The 4,197-nt window shown below is 40.6% G+C and overlaps 1 pseudogene; it reads left to right on the forward strand.

The window, feature by feature from the left end:
• Positions 1–2,113: 2,113 nt before the first annotated feature.
• The window catches only part of LOC106307517, a 7,081-nt pseudogene continuing 4,997 nt past the window's right edge, over positions 2,114–4,197 (forward strand).

The following is a 4,197-nucleotide window of genomic DNA, read 5'->3' on the forward strand; positions in this document are numbered from 1 at the left end:
GACCCATACCAGATCATGCTCTAGACCTAACAGTGGCTGATCTCCTTACGACAGACATGAAGTGGAACAAGAAGAGAGTGGAAGAACTCTTACCTCAGGTGGCTACAGAAGTTCAATTCCTTCATCCTGGCCACGCAAACACAGAGGATATCTTCATATGGCAACCGCTACAGTCTGGTACCTATACCATAAAGTCAGGTTACTAAGCAGTTTCTACAAAGGAGTTAACACCTCTAGATGAGACCATAGAAACATTTGGATGGATCAAAGATGTCTGGTCTGCAAAATGCTCACCAAAGATGAAGCTTTTCTTGTGGTCAATCATCAACGAAGCCATACCGCTGGGAGAGGAACTGCAAAAACGTGGAATTAACTCAGATGTGCAGTGTATCAAATGTAAAGGTAGTAAAACGGTGATGCACACCTTTTTCTCTTGCCCTTTTGCCCAAGAAGTCTGGAAGCTAATCCCCCTGAGATAAGTAGTTCACCTAACTACGGACATAAACTTCAAGCAAGCTCTAGTTGAATTCAGGACCGCAGTCTGTTTGCCTCCATCAGGGATTGCAACGACGGTCCTCCCTTGGGTCCTTTGGGCAATTTGGTCGACTCGAAACTTGCATGTCTTTGAGAATCGAATTCTATCACCTATGGAAACAGCGACAAAAGCTCTGAATCTAGGAAGAGAATGGAACAATGCACAACAACAGATTCAATCGGTGAAGAAAGTGATACCTACATCAAGAAGATCGACATGAAACAATGGTGAAAGCGGCGCCTACACGACATGCAGATCTGATGCGGCATACGATAAGAGATCAAAACGGGCAGGAATCGCTTGGATCTTCTCTAATGGTAATGGAACTCATCTCAGCCATGGTTCAGCTACGCTTGAATCGATCACCTCACCACTAGTAGCGGAAGCAATTGCGCTCCGATCTGGTCTCCTCTCTGCAGTGGAACTTGAGCACTAAAAGCTCAAAGCTTTCTCTGACAACCTAACGCTCATCAGAGCCATCAACAACGACATGCAGGTAAAAGAGATCTTTGGTATTGTCAAAGATATCCAAAGGATCTCATCTGCTTTTGTCGAGATATCATTCTCTCATCTCTCCCGATCGCTGAATGTGGAAGCGAATCGTTTAGCAAAACTCTTTCTATTTCCTTCTCGTGTATCTGACTCATCCATGGGCTAAAACTACTTTAGCCCTGAGGTCTTGTTTTTCTAATTAAAGAGCAAGTGTTACAAAAAAAAAATATTGGATTTTGAAAAAGTATAAATACGGGTGAACAGAGTCGGACCTGAGCTCTCGGGGACTATCCCAAAAAAAAAAATGTTAGTGTAAGAAACAAAAAAAAATCTGGTTTTTTTATAGAAGAACAAAAAAAGTTGCTTCTATGGAGATGAAGGTAAGTATGACAAGTTTCGCCTAGCAAATTAAAGATATCGTGCTTACTTTTTTAGTTTTATCATAACATCAACTAAATCACTATATATAAATATTTATTATTTATACCACTACCGAAACTTTTCCTTTTAATTTTTCTATGCATTTAAGTTTACATATATCAACTGATCAACATATTTATATACATACATATAAAAGAAAAAGTTGAAAGTGGGGAACCCATTCCAATGTTTCATAAACCTAGGTTCAAGTCCGGCTCTGCGGGTGAATAAGTTATAATGTATTAACTCACACAATCAATAGACAAATCTTAAAACTGGTATTTGTTTCAATCTAGTTCTACATTTTAGTTTTCCTAGTTACCATGCATTCAGGACAAGGAGATGCCGTGTTTATAGATGGAAGAGCCCTTTAATGGTTTGAGTCTTCGGGTCTTCTTGTGAAAAAGTTTATCCAACGTACAAGTCTTAATCTGTTTTTTCTTTTTTTTTTCCCCTTTTGGCGTATATCTTTTTATTAAGATAGAAGAAAAGGGGCGGTTCTTGTTGAAAGTTCGGTAAGGGTTAAAAGAACCTGACTTTGACTTTTTGACTTATGGACTTATCGTGTGCCGTTTCTGAAAGTTTGAGGATCACTGTTTTCATAGAAACTTCCATTTGCTATTAAAGGCAGCTGATAAGAGACGAACATATAAGTGAATACTAAAGACAAAGATTTTGCTTTTGCTACATTCTTTAAGTAAATTATGAAGCACATGGTATTATTTTCAATCCTTTGTTTTGTCTTCATAACCATTGGCGTTACTTCAATTTCAGCACAAAACGTATGTATGGACAAGGGGCATTTCAGGCCCAACGATACTTACGACGCAAACCGCCGTCTCATCCTCTCTTCCTTACCTTCCAACGTCACGTCTCAAGAGGGCCTCTTCTTCAACGGCTCCATCGGACAAGAACCCAACCGTGTATACGCAACAGGGATGTGCATCCCAGGATCAACTCCACAGGACTGTTCCGATTGTATCAAGATCGCATCTGATCGTTTGATAGAGAGTTGTTCTAACCAAACAAACGCGTTTACATGGCTAGGCGATCCCACGCTTTGCCTTGTCCGCTACGCCAGCACTTCTTTCTCAGGATCTGGAGATCTAACTCCGCGTAGTATGGTCACAAACGGTGGATATATAGCCTCGAATAAAACAGAATTCAAGAAAACATGGGAAGACTTGGTTGCTCGTATGATTGACGTTGCCTCGACAGGAAAAAGCACAAGTGCAGCCTTGACCTCTTCTCAGAATATGTATGCTTTGATGCAATGCACGCCGGATGTTTCCTCTCGTGATTGTAAGAATTGTCTGCGTCAGAGCGCAAATGACTTCCACTCGTGCTGTGCTCTGAAGCGAGGAACCCGTATTTTGCGGCCAATCTGCTTTTTCCGTTGGGAGTTGTATGATTACTCTACGGCTTCTTTTGCTGCTAATTTTACGGTGGCTTCTTCTTCTCCTTCTCATCTTCCTCCCGTGGTTGTGCCAGAACCTGCAGATGATCAGGACAACACCATTTATACTGGTAAGTTTTCCAACTAATAAGTGACTATGTAATATTAGTTTAGTTCCAGCGGTCACTCGGACATGGACCTCTGACACAATGGCCAGGGTCCTTTTGATAGAATGACATTGCTTTCTCTGTGTTATTAGAAGATAGGAAAGGAATCTCATCTAGAGTTGTTGCGGCCATCACGGTTCCAACTGTTGTTATACTTCTTGTTCTAGGAGTTTTTCTTTGTTGCAGGAGAAAGTCAATGCAAAGAACTCAAGTTGAATGTTAGTATCTTGAGTCTTAGCTCTTATTGTTTCTTCTCTTAGAAGCTTATACAAATAAAACTAATACACCCTTTGCTTTGCAGCTGATAGTGATATTTCAACTCCACATTCATCGCAATATGACTTTAAGACAATTGAAGTTGCAACAAACAAGTTTTCGAGAAGTAATAAGCTCGGTGAAGGCGGATTTGGCGAAGTTTACAAGGTGAGTAAGTCTCTTTTTTTTTTCATTTTTCTAAGTTACTAATAACTGGCTATTCTGGTGTCATTAAATGGTATGTAGGGTACGCTTTCAAATGGAACAGAAGTGGCTGTGAAGCGACTGTCGGAAAAGTCAGGACAAGGGATAAGAGAGTTCAAGAACGAGGCTGTTCTTGTCTCAAAACTTCAACACAGAAATTTGGTTAGGCTTCTTGGATTTTGTCTGGAAGGAGTGGAGAAGATTTTGATATACGAGTTTGTTCCCAACAAAAGCCTTGACTATTTCCTATTTGGTATGTTTCCCTTCAATTTTTTTTTTCTTATTTGAAGGATTATTCTTCAGCTTTTAAAACTGACTAATATAAGCAGACCCTGAAAGACAAAGTCAGCTAGACTGGATTCAGAGGTACAATATCATTGAAGGGATTGCTCGAGGAATTCTTTATCTGCATCAAGATTCACAGCTCACAATCATACTATTGACAAGGTCAGTTCAGACAAGCCCAAGACACTCAATGAAGCAATTCTAATCAAGCCCACAACACTTCAACCCCAACAACAACTCAAGCCCATTTCCATCAAGACACAGCCAGCTCATCAATCCTCTCCAACGGATACATTACTTTGCGACAAAGACAGAGCAAGAGAAGAGAAAAGGAAGGGAAAGCAGATCATGACATCACCGTGTGGTCCAGAGTTGTACAACCCCTTCTCAGCCCTCGGATCTCTTGGAGAAGAAGGATGATGACAAGTGTAATAGGAACTAGG

This window comes from Brassica oleracea, chromosome C1, assembly GCF_000695525.1.
Source record: "Brassica oleracea var. oleracea cultivar TO1000 chromosome C1, BOL, whole genome shotgun sequence".
In the NCBI taxonomy this organism is placed as follows: Eukaryota; Viridiplantae; Streptophyta; class Magnoliopsida; order Brassicales; family Brassicaceae; genus Brassica; species Brassica oleracea.